Here is a 12,623-nt window from a genome sequence, read left to right on the forward strand (position 1 = left end):
ACCCCATGCGGATGCACTGGTCGTCACAATGATGGTTGAAGGCTGGGAAATTAGACGGGTGATGATTGATACGGGAAGTTCATATAACGTCATCACTCGAGAAGCATTCATCAAACTCAAAGTTGATCCTGTCCATGTGGAACCAACTATGGTCGATATTCTGGGAGTCACTGGTCATACCATTCAGACGAAAGGCCAAGTTATTTTGGAGTGCGAACTTGCTGGGGATGATCAAGTTTGGAAAGGAGATCTGGAGTTCTCAGTCCTAGATAGACAATTGGCCTACAATATTATTCTCGGACGACCATTTATCTCCGAAGTTGCGGCCCTTATCTCTATTCGCCATCTAACACTTTACATTCCTACGGTCAAGGAGGGAGTGATGGTTAGAGGTTGTCAAAAAGTGGCTCAAGAAACTTATTCGGCTTCGTTAATGATTCGCTCTCAATCTAAAAAGGAAACAGAAGAGGAATGCACTACAATAACAGTGGATAAGGATGATGTGGAGGACAATACATTACCACACATGGCGAATCTCTTGAGCCGACATAAACACTTGGTCAGAGAATGAAATGCACCTATGGTCTTGAGTACTCTTTTTTCTTTAACAAGCTTTTTCCCACGAGGTTTTTCTTGTTAAAGGTTTTAATGAGGCTCATTTGCAAAGACCTATCTCCTGTAATAAGGTGTTTCTTCCATTAATAAAGATTGTTGGTTTAATTATCCATTTTCTTTTTTATGATTCACTACTGCAATATCAATATTCCAGTCATAAAAAGGAGGCATCCAACGCTCCTCACAATCACAACAGATCCGCCACTTGGCAGATCATGGTCACCAATAGAGTTAAAACGATCCTTGGACGCAAGGTCTTTACACTCTCTTGTCCTTCCCTAAGAAGGACTTACAAGTCCTACGGGCGGATCGTTTCACCTCAAAGATAGGTGGCAAAACGAACCCCTGGGCAGCTTTACTTCCTCTAAGGAGGAATAGAACAGCTTCAAACCTTCACAAAGGTTCATACGGTGAAGTATGGCTGGCCACCTACTTCAAACAAAAATCCTGAACACATTCGCATTCAAAACACTATCGGGCACAAAGTGTAAAAGTGAATTAAATAGCAATGTTTGGAATCATACTGGTTTTTACAAAAACTTATACAAACAAAAACTAAATGATAGCAGGGGCATCCCCTTTTACGCTTCCCTCACCCGCAGGGCACACCGGAGGATCCTTTTTCTCCACAGTTGTAGATTCGCCACCAAGAGATACCTCCTTATCCCCTTTTGGTTCTGAATCAGCCTTAGACGGTATCTCTTGAGGATCATCCTCCACAGCTATGGTAGAAGGCTTAGCCTCAGGCAAGGTTCCTTTCATCCATCTTCTTACATAATCGCGGAGATACCCCTTGGCATCAGGCATCTTCTTGAACCTCGCCACATCCTCCGGCTCAGGAACGGCGAACTCAGGATCTGTGAAATCGATTCCGGGATGAGCTAAGGAGAAATACGCCATAAGCATCTCTCCATAAAAGAATGCTTGTTCGCCTGCCGTGTATTCCGCCTCCCCGAGAGCATCTTCATGATTTTTAGCATCGGAGGCTATCTTTGCCTTTAACTTCTGTATCTCCTCGTCTCAGAGAATCAAAGCAGCTGTGGCAGAGGCCAAGTTCGCGTTAGCAGAAGAAAGGTTGGCATTGGCAACGGCAAAAGAAGAATTGGCATTTGCCAACTCTTTCTCCAGCTTCTCAACAGTAACCCTATCCTGAAGCAGCCCGTTCTCTAAGGTACGTAGGCGGGCGTACAGCTGAGAAAAGCAAAACAAGTTAGCCAAAAAGCAGAAACAAAGAAATCATCACACTCTTCCAAAAAGCTTACTGAAAGAAGCTCCGATTTTCCCTTTTGGACGTGGATCGATCTGGGGATTTAGTCATAGCCCCTTTGTACTTCTCCTACTTGTCCTAGAGCTTCGTCCAGGTTATTCAAAAGCGATTCATCCTCGAAAGTTCGTCCAGCCAACTTGGCGGACCAAGATTCGCCAGTACTGGGCTTCGCCGTCTGCATAAATAAGAAAGACCATACGCCACTTCAAAATCTGACAAGCAGGCAAAAGAATTAAGAGATGCATTACCTGAACCGTTTTTTCAGTAGTCTTGGCAGATTTAATGGCATCCGCCATTATCTTGGTACTCCCAACGGTATTGGGCCGCCTCTTCTTTAGTGGCGGGTCAGCAGTCGTCTCCATAGGGCGTTTGCCCGTATCAGTTAGAGGGATAGCCTCTTGATTCTTCTTGCGGGCTTCCTCTTCTCGAAATTGCCTGCGCGTCTCTGCAAGAGCACGATTTGCCTTAGATGCAGCCCTGCCAAAAGAAGATATCAAAATAAATTAAAGCTCCGAAAATAAATAAGGTACCTTGATCAAATTGAGTTATTTTCGAGTAAACAAGTTGATCCTCCACTCGGCGGATCAAAGGAACGTCGCTCATCATGAAGGCTAAGGCATCCTCATAAGTCCAGGCATCCGCCTTTAATTTGCTTCATGAGATCCGCCACAGCCTTATCACCAAGCGTTAAGATTCGCATGTCTCCCGCCATGTGTAGTGGACGAGAGTTCCAGACTAAAGGAAAGTCCAATGGCTCGTCCTCCTTTATCCTCACATAGAAGAAACTCTCATCCCAGCTATGCACGTTAGACATTTTGTGGTAGAATGGCGAATAAACACCAAATTTGGCGAATGTAAGATAGGACTCGGACTTCCTCTTAGAAGGTTTGTGAAAGGCTCTGAAGATACGGCCATTATACGTTACGCCTAAATTCGACGCCAGATAACAATCCAAGGCCATATCGAGCCAACCATTAGGATGTAGTTGGCTGACAGCGATGTCAAAATACGAGAGGATATCCGCCAACATCTTGGGAAGAGGAAGGCGAAACCCTCTCTCAACATGACTACAAAAAACAGTAAAAAAGCCTGTCGGCGGATTGGAAGGGCGTTGATGTGAAGCAGGGAGTTGGGTTTCGTAGTTTTTAATCCATGGAAAGCGATCTGATAGGTTCGCCAAATCCGCGGCACTCATGCGAGACGAAGTGGATTCTGTTCGAGGTGTCTTCTTCCTAACAGGAACAAAAGAAGAAGCCATTGAACCCAGAAACCGGTTACGGGCACTGGCCGGAGCGAAACTAGAAGGAAAAGAAGGATTTCCAGAGGAACGAGTCTGATAATGGCTCTGCGCCGAGTTATTGAACTCAGCTAAACCGGAATTAATTTCTCCGGCGAGAAATTAGGAATCCTCCGACGAAGACGAAGACGAGGACCAACTAAAATCTACTTCAATACGAGGAGAAGATGGCAAATTAAAAAGTTCTGAAGTTGACCCCGAAGACGAAGATGAACTTCTAAACATTCAAAAAATGATGTAAAGAACACTTACATGGAAATGCAGAAGCTTGAGGTTTCTGAGAAAAAGCTCCGAAAAGCAGAAGAAAATAGAAAGCAAGGGAGAAAGAGAACTCCGGAGAAGGAAGACGGCTTTTTAAAACGCTCCTAGGGCAGTGTGATTACACGTGTCAACCATCAAAGAACCTCGAACAGAGTGCTCATTAATGCGGAAGCGTGTGACGGCGCGCAGAAGTCTAAAAGCCCTAAAGGACTTTAAAGGCATTTTGGGGGGGCTTCTGATAACATCGGGATATTATCGCAAGGGCCAAAAGAGATAATCGCCTCAAAATGCCACGTGGCATAGGAAACCGCCCGACGGATCCCCCTGGGTTAGCTCTAAGAGATCCGTTGGCGGATCTCTAAGGCGAATCTCTCCACTTACTTAAGTAACGGCTAACCGTCAACTCGGCCATAATGATCATTAAATGAGCATTAATGGAGACTCTCTAGTTACCTAGGAGTTACAAATCTATCTACTATAAATAGCCTACGTCTAGGCTATCAAGGTACATTCACTCATACTTACTTTTCGCTAAGCTTTGTCCATTCAGTTTATTCGCCATATTTGTTACTGACTTTGGCATCGGAGTGTCCCCGGCCGATCCCAACGGCGCCTCACAGGGACGTGATCCGGTCAGAAGTTTCATTTGTGTTATCAACTTACTAATTTGAATATAAAAATAGGGTTAGGCTATGCTTACTTTGTTTTTGACAAAGTAAGTCTTATTTTGTTTTTTCCACCATTGGATGGTGATGAACTTTGATAAAGTAAGCTCATCCAATGGTAGAAAAAACAAAGTAAATCTTACTTTGTCAAAAACAAAGTAAACATAGAAGACACCATTAAAAATATTGTTGAAAATGATATGTATTAGTCAAAAAGTTTTGGTGACTGATCACCCTTTGCTTACGATCCTTTATAAGATGACTCTTTTTCAGACAGAAAAATGTTTATATTTTTTTTTTTTTTCAAATTTGAATTTTATTAAGATATAAGATATCTAGTGGGGTCAAGAAATGTTTGCACTCTTCAAATTACTATGAGTCAATTGTTTAGGTTTATATTATTTTTTAGAGAATAACTAACAATCTTTTTATAATGTTGTTATGTGTTAAAAAAAAGATGCTGGAGAAATATCGAAAATTGTCTCTTATTTACATAAACATGATAGTGTGGAATTTTCCATCCACTTCTTTAGAATATTTGAGAAAATTCCTGGGTCAAGAATAGAATTTTTTTTCAGAGTTAAATTCATTACCAAAAAAAAAAAAAGGTTTATGTTAAATTTTAAGGTCTAACACATCCTTAAACATACCTACGCTTTGAAAAATATCTTCACAAGCGTCGTTAAAATTACACATTTATAAAACAACCCATTTGTAAAATGTTAAAATGTTAATTATTTTTTTTCAGAGTTAGATTCATTACAATGAAGATTGGGACCGTTGTAAAACGTTTCGTTAGTCTGTTAATGGTTATTGCCTTTTTTTGAGCACTTAATCTCTTGGAAGGGTAAAAAGCAACCCACCATTAGTAAGTCTTCTGCCGAAGCTGAATACCGTAGCATGGCTAGTATGAGTTGTAAACTCAAATGGCTTTCTTACTTGCTACCTCAATTTCATGTTTCTCTCCCTTTACCCATTTCAATTTATTGTGATAATAAAGCCACTATTTATATTGCTTCTAACTATGTTTTTTATGAACGCACCAAACATTTAGATATTGACTGCTACATAGTTTGTGAGCTTCTTCTATCCAGGTTTCTTTCCACCCCACACATTTCCACTAAATTTCAACTTGCTGATCTTTTTACCAAGCCATTATACGGTCTTCTTCGTTTTTTCTTTCCAAACTGAATCTTATTTCATCATAACATCCATCTTGATGGGAGTATTAGAGTATAAATTTTATTTTATATAAGAGTATGCTTGTATATACTATACTATAGAATATTAATTGTAATAGCTAGAGTAGGCTAACATGCATAAATATATGTTATTAAAAAAGTACACTACTAATAATATATTTTTCAATATAAATTTATAATATTGCGAAATATCGAATTAATAAATCGAACGTAATAAATTAAAATATCAAAATAATAATATCTTGGTTTGAGATATATCACATTTGAAAATTATTATAACTATATTTATTAGTAATATTTTCGGAATATGCTAATTTCAATTTTGATTCGTGTGGATTTTGTGCGGACAGCCACAAAAATTAATTCTCAATTAATTTTAATATTTTGGATTGTGATTATGCGCTTTAAACTTGATTTCTAAAAATAAGACGATTGAACGAAGGATGCAAGGATTGAATTCCATCTTGGGTTACTAGCTCCAGTATAGAAACCTTAACTAGCTCAAGTAATGACCAATACGAAAGTAAAATACCTCTTTATTGATTTTTAAAAATAATTTGATCATAAATGTTTAATGGGTATTTTATACATATGACCACTAAACTTTATCATTTTTAATATTATAATCACTGAACTTTAATTTTTGACGTTGTAACCACTGAACTTTACACTTTTTAACATCGGTGGCCACTATGACCGTTAACCAGCGTTTTCTTACCTTTGAGCCTCCCTTTTCACCAGTTTGCTCTTTCCTCATCTCTTTCTAAAACTTTATATACTCATTCTTTTTCACTACAAGAAAAATGACGTTTAATGAGAAAAAGAAAATATTCTCATTCAAAAAAATCTCAATAATTATAGTGAGAATAATTTATATATTTTAATCATTCTAATAAAACAATTTATTTATTTAAATTTTTTTTATTTTATTCTCATTAATATATATCTTTATATCAATTTATTAATTTAATTCCGGATTATTCTCATTATTTAATTTTACTTTAATATTAATGAAACATTTTATTCTCATTAATCACTTAAAGTTATTTTCCCCAATTATTTTAGGTACCGCCAAGTTTTCCCCCAAATATTTGGGGTTCCCTCCATTTTATCCTCCTTACCGCCGACTCTTCCCCCTCAGACTCAACATTCCAATTTCATTCCTCAACCCCCGATTTTATTCCTTGACCCAAATTCAGACATCCCAAATTTGAGAGAAAGTCTCATTCCTCAATCCCGATTTTGAATCGAAACTCACGGCTTCAAGCTTGAACCATCTGAAAGTGTGCGACCTAAATCCCTATCTCTAAGCACGTTGTTTGCGACTTCTTCTTTGACTCTCCAACTACCTCTAAGTCTGCGACCTCGTCTGTAGTTATCTCTACCGTAACCTGTAAGTCTTGCTTTACTTTTAGATTATTCCTATGTACTTATGGTATCTCCATTCTTGGTATATTTTGAAGATGCTTAGTTATGTTAAGGGTTTCCGTTTAGGCTCAGAATATTTAATTAACCAGTTAATATGCATTTAGATTAGGAAACACTTGGCCTGGATAACCCGTAGATTCTTGCTTTGGAATGTTAGTTACCCTATGATAGCTACTTTCCTTGTGGTTTTCTTTCTGTAATTTCAAAATGAGTTGGCCATATGAACCTTGCACTGGTCAGGATGGACTTTTCTTATTTTTGCAGAAAATTGATTGCTAGAGGAATGTACAATTCTTGTTAGCATTCTCTGTTGAACTAGTTGGAGAGCCCATGTTGTAACTTGTAATGTATGTGGCTGCTACAAACTAAAATATCTTATCTGATACTAACATAAGTTCATTGGTGTTTCCTTTGATAGAAAGAACAACCAACTATGGCAAACATCAGGAACAGGGTTGGACAAGAACGCCTCAAGGGCCTAGTTTCACTCCCAAAAGAAGAAAAAGCCACAACCGTTTATTTAAATCAAGTCCATACCCTATAAGGTATAGCACATGCCATCTTTAAGTATTGATCGGTTAACTATGAATTAACTTCCTTGCTGCAATTGTTCGTGACAAAGACTTGCAATCCTCCAATCTCTGTTTCGGGCATTAATATGGTAAAGATATTTAAGAATTTACTTGGTGGTGCATATTTGTTGGTTTGAGTTGAATCTACAATTTATGTTGTGCCCATTGTACTTTTTTTTTTCTTTTTGCCAGGCTTGAACTTCATTGATTTTGTTATCTTCCTTACCCGCTTCTTCCGGGCTAATGCGGTCCAAGTTTGCATCCATCGGAGAAATGAAATACCACTCTGAAGTGCATCTAAACAGACTGAACACATAGCTTTTAATTTAGCATTTATACATAAAATTGTAGTGAAAATGAAATCTACTAAATTTTTACAATAACAGAACAAATCAATTCAACCGAAAATGCAGAAATTCAATAGAATAGAAATTCAGTTACCCAATGGTGTGCATCTAGCTGTATCAACATGCCTTAAACTTGTTATATAGTTCATGGATTGAGTGCAACTAAGAGGTGCAGGTGAATTATTCGATTGTCAAATCCTCATAGGAAGTATTTGTACTAAAATGTGTGACTAAAAGTGCATTAGGTATCAAGTAATAGATAGTGACAATATGAATATAGTCTTCAGGGTTTAAAATAGTGTGAGGCTTTCTGTTTTCTAATAAACCATTGTTTCTGTTTTCTAATAAACCATCATATCTGTTTTTCCTTCCATGTGTTGCTTTTCCTGTTTATAATTTTAAGTGCCTGTGGTGGTTCTCTCTTTTTCTAATGCAAATTTCATTTAATAGGCACTAAATGGCCTGAATTCTGTGTTCATGTTCAAGATACCTTGTGCATAACTGCCTATCCTATTTAGCTTTTTAAAATTTTATCTAGAGCATGATAGTGGAATGATGATCAGGTAATGGATCTTTAAAGAGTTCAATGGTAGCAAGCATTAAGAATTACTGATGTAGAGATGGTTTTATATCCTTGTAGAGTGCACAACATCGAAATTCTAGATAGTTTGAAGTTGTAAAGCACCAAAAATGATTAATTCCTGGTCATGACATTAATTTTATGTCTTTATAGAGTGCCCAAAAAACAGGACCAATTCTGTTTAGAGAACTTGACTAGTTCTGTAACAGAACAGGACCAATTCTGTAACAGGAACAGAACTTGAAGAGTGGCTTCATACCTCTCCTCTTGCAGACATTTATATTCTTGGGTATGCTAAGTTAATCACAATCTTTTTTTCTTTTTTCTTATTGTATTAGTTGTTTGGTAATGATAAGTTAATTTCAATTGATGTTATTGACTTAAGGTTTCAAGAAATTGCCCCTCCAAAAGCTGCCAATGTCTTGAGTACAGAAGATAATGGCTCAGCCAAAATATGATAGCATAATTCACACCCTTCTAACCCTTCCTATCATTAGCAGTTACAGCTTATCTAAATTATCGACAAATTGTGAAGTGTTTGTTTAGAAAATGAACAATGAACTTGGTCAGATCCAACTATGAAATGCTTAATCTAACCTCTCCTATGATTGTTGCTTTCAGCTACAAATAGAACAGAGACATGGGCGCGTTTTTGAGGATTGGACTCAAGGGACCATTTATTTCCCACCCACATCCAAGTACTCTAACAAGTCAGACTGATATGCTGGGGATGACAGGCTCCCAAAGGGAAAGCGAAGAACACCAGCCTGGTAAATTGCCTTTTCTTATTATTTTTTACTTCAAAAAGATAATGGCAATTTTCTTGCAGTGTATAAAGTCATTCGGTTGCTCTTGTTTGTGGTGCTATGTTATAGTAGAATGCGTAATTTTTTAATTGACAAAAGTAACCAGTCAAGACACATACATGCAGGTGCAATTGCATATTATGGTTTGGAAGAGACCTCAACCAATTTATAGCATATTCATGGATGAGGTTGAGTCCGTTAACTGAAACCGTATCAGAAAAAGCATGAGTCATTCTAGAATTGAGGTGGCAGAGCTTCTTCCTCACATACTTGGATACACATGATTAAATTTCTTCTAAGAAATGGAAGTTTTCGTCATGTGCACAGCCGGTTGTATACTCTAGAGAATTGAAAGAGGATAGGTAGTTTTGCACTATACCATAGGTAAAATCTATAACAAGTTGCATCGTGTTGATATAAAATCAACAACTTGTTAGTTTCTAACATATGTAATCCTGTTTTTATGTTCCCTGTGCAGAATCTACTCAAGTACATCCTTCACTTTATATGTACATGGTGCAATTGCTCGAATTTCATTTCATGATTTGCTTTGTTTTAGTGAGTTCACTCCTCACTCTCCTTAAGCAGGGTAAGTTATATGGGATTTCTATAACCTTATCAATTTTCTGAAATTCATGTGGGTTTCTCTCGTACCCATTGATCTTATGGATTTCATGCTTTTATTTGTGTGTGTTCCCAATTTCCATCATACTTATGTTGAAAAAACAGGCTGAAGAACACTTAAAGCCTTGTGGAAACAATATGTTGTATTGTTTTAATAGGTTGTGTTAAGAATGAGCAGCCCCCAAAAATCACAATTGGTATCAACTTATCTTTTTTCCTTTCTCTGTTATGATAAAATTATATAGAAATACAAATGATGCACTCACTTTTGTCTTTTCAAGATTCTGAAATTGAAGGGAAGTAAAACAATTGTTTCATTTGCGATGTCCTCTTGATGATTAGTTTTCCTTTTCCTCTTTCAAGCTACATGAAATGAGAAGAGAATGAGATTAAATTTTTCTGATTGCAAGTTAAAAACAGAAAAAATGGATGCGGGATCACAATGGTTAATGAGTCATGCTTTATTGAATTTATCCTCTCCTTGTTTTGTCATTTATTATAAGTCATAAGCCAAATTTGGGAGCTTTAGATTATAAGGGAGCTGGGTTAGAATGGAAGAGAATATCTTGATTATATGTTCTATTAATAATATGTTGCTTTTCTTTAACCCAGCAATCTTAAGCTTCTTTTAATTTTGTTGCCTTGTTTAATGGCACTAAGGTTAAGTGATTAATGAAAACTAATCCTTTGGATGATAGCTTCAATTAGGTAATCTATATGTATTTTTTTGGCAGTCCTACCTTATACCTGAAACTCAATCGGCTGTAATTGACCTTCCTGAATTGTGTATATGTGCTTGCTGTGATTTGTACAGACTTAGGAGTATCAAATGGGAGTGGAGCAGAAACATCAAGAATTTTTGCATTACATGGAGTCATGTGATTATGGCAGTAAGGAATATAGATACAGGCAGGCTTGTGAAAGAGGTTATAGTTAAGAAAATTCCAGCAGCTCTCAGTCAGAACATTTGCAACAGAATATATCATCTTTTATATGAATTTCTCAATTGATATGTTCTCAATAAAAGAATAGGAGACAACTTCCGCAACTACTGTACGAGGTTGTACACAGCCACATGCTCGAAGTTCTGCGGGCCATGTAGCAACAATTCCTTTAAAGATGTATCCATCTTTAATCTTAAACTCAGCTATTGATTTATCATACTTTTTGCTATATGTAACTGGAGTTTTGATACACTTCATATATTTTGAGTTGACAGATGCCAAACTCGTGAAAGTGCTATTTTCTCTAGATTGCATGCTGGTATTTTTCATTGAAGGAAAAGCATATGATTTCTGCGAAGGTTCACTACATTGACTGCTTGTGTCTGCGAAACGGGCTAGGTGACCACGCTTCAGTCCAAACTGGATGAGAGATCTCACATTAACCTCAGCAGCTCAGGTAAACATTTCCCAGATTTTTCAAGCTTATCTCCATACAACATAAGAGTTCAATCATGCAGGTATTACCGTATTTCCAAAGCATCCTATAGTAAGGGAGGCGAGCTCAAAACTTGAGAAATTTATCCTGAAATTGAGTCTATGCTGAACTTTTGTTCAAAGCTCGATCATGCAGGTGTGATCGTATCTCTTTGACTAGTTGTATTCAAATTTTAGAATTTGGTATATTAGGTTTTCTTTTGAGGGAATTGGTAGTTGATTGATATATGAATTTCTATATTTCGGACTATATTATCTCTCTTTGTCTCTGTTTATTTCGTTTTAATGTTTCAAAATTGCATTGGCGGGTGATGTTATAAGTATTTGCTGATGATTATTGAACAATTTGGAATAACTAAACCTTGTTGAGGCATGGCAGCTAGTGGGATAGCACAACCTTGGGAGCTCATGTGGAGAAATTTTATGCAATCACAACTCCCTTCAATCCAATTGTTATTTATTTTATTATTTACTATTTCAGCTTAAATAATATCATTAATGAGGGGAAATTTCATTATGAACACTTGAAACACTTCAATGAGAATATTTTTAATCATTTTAAACACTTTAACGAGATGATTTTTTTTATCATTATAAACATTTTAGTGAGAAGATTTTAAATCATTACAAATAATTTAATGAGAATATTTGCTTATCATTAAAAAATATTTTAATATGGATAAAATTATTATCATTGTAAATTTATAACGAGGATAACACTTTATCCTCGTTAATACTTTTAGTAAGGGACCCCAGTAATGAAGGGCGCCATGAGAGTAATCATTCTCATTAAAAACACTTTAGTGAGGATATTTGAGTTTTTAGTGAGAATATCTCCCTTCGTTAAAAGCCGTTTTTTTTGGTAGTGTTTCTATCTATATATCTATTGTTGTGGCCACCACCGCTGGACTCACCGCTACAATTTCTCCTACTGATAATTCTACCAAAACTTGTCCTTATGCCCCTGCAAGAGATATCCCACGACTACAAGAAGGAAGAGATAGATACACAGTGTAACGATCCGGTGCAGAGTGGGTGGCGCCGGGATAGAAGGCCTGAGCAAAGAGCGGCCCTAAGGGATGGCGATGGGGGCAGGAATGAACTGAATCCCACATCGGAAATGTAGAGGGAGTGATTGGGGCTTATTAGTAAGATGAGAATTCAATACATGTAGACGCGTTTTAAAGCCGTGCGGCCTAAGATGTCGGATTTGGATCAAAGCGGACAATATCTATATTGTATTGGACCAGGGTGTTACACACAGAGCTTGAACAGTAAAAAGAACCAATAAATGACATAGTAGATACCGATTCAGTGTTACTGATCATTTAATATAAAATTAAAAAGTAAGGAAACTAAGAACCCACATTCAAAATACAAAAGCAAGACAAGAATGCATGGTGTCTTTAATTTGGCAAGGATGATTAAAACAAGAAATTGTGACCAAGTAATGAAATTATGGTTGTCTTAAAAAAAAAAAAAAGTAATGAAATTATGGTATGGTTTTTTGTTTGTTTGTT

At 36.9% G+C, this 12,623-nt stretch overlaps 1 long non-coding RNA gene across 7 annotated transcripts; it reads left to right on the top strand.

The window, feature by feature from the left end:
• The first annotated feature begins 6,395 nt into the window (after positions 1–6,395).
• On the top strand, positions 6,396–11,426 carry LOC136219446 (uncharacterized). 7 transcript variants are annotated; one of them, XR_010684160.1, is made up of 9 exons: positions 6,396–6,700; positions 7,154–7,396; positions 7,500–8,523; positions 8,856–9,004; positions 9,166–9,424; positions 9,519–9,629; positions 10,479–10,785; positions 10,884–11,065; positions 11,112–11,426. It is a non-coding gene; the product is annotated as an uncharacterized lncRNA (long non-coding RNA). The 7 variants fall into 7 exon arrangements; XR_010684161.1 differs by having other exon boundaries at positions 11,127–11,426; XR_010684155.1 differs by having other exon boundaries at positions 10,884–11,426.
• The last annotated feature ends 1,197 nt before the right edge of the window (positions 11,427–12,623 follow it).

The sequence above is a fragment of the Euphorbia lathyris genome, chromosome 2 (assembly GCF_963576675.1).
Source record: "Euphorbia lathyris chromosome 2, ddEupLath1.1, whole genome shotgun sequence".
NCBI lineage: Eukaryota > Viridiplantae > Streptophyta > Magnoliopsida > Malpighiales > Euphorbiaceae > Euphorbia > Euphorbia lathyris.